This window comes from Etheostoma spectabile, unplaced genomic scaffold (assembly GCF_008692095.1).
Source record: "Etheostoma spectabile isolate EspeVRDwgs_2016 unplaced genomic scaffold, UIUC_Espe_1.0 scaffold272, whole genome shotgun sequence".
Lineage (NCBI taxonomy): Eukaryota > Metazoa > Chordata > Actinopteri > Perciformes > Percidae > Etheostoma > Etheostoma spectabile.
In genome coordinates, this window is record NW_022605576.1 from 1,285,894 (window position 1) to 1,286,377 (window position 484).

A 484-nucleotide genomic window follows, 5' to 3' on the forward strand; every position below is an offset into this window, starting at 1 on the left:
AGCAGGAGCAGTGGTCAGAGGTGGAGTCAAAGCTGGAGTCATATTGAGATTCACAGCTGGATCTAGGAACCCAGCTGGAATAACAGTTTAAGTCACAGGAAGTGCAAGCTATTAAACTAAGGGTGTAATGCATGCTTTTAACACCCTTGTAGAACTGATCCTTACACTTGGTCTACCCTAATCCCCCCATCCTTCCTTGTACGCAGTAGTGATGGTCAGATGAAGCTTCATGAAGCATTCGGCTCGTTGCAATAACAAAGACTGACTCCGACGGTGTGTCACATGCTAGTGGACGAACCTCTGACACCAGAAGAAATCCACTACACCAGAAGAAAAAATCTACAGCACGGAACTGCATCGCTCAGGCACCCACACACACAGTACATTCCTGAAGGGCACAGCAGGCTTGCTGTGACGATGGAAGAACACAGGAAGAGACAGACTTGGTATCCACCACGGATGTGGGGGGGGGGGGGTAAAAATG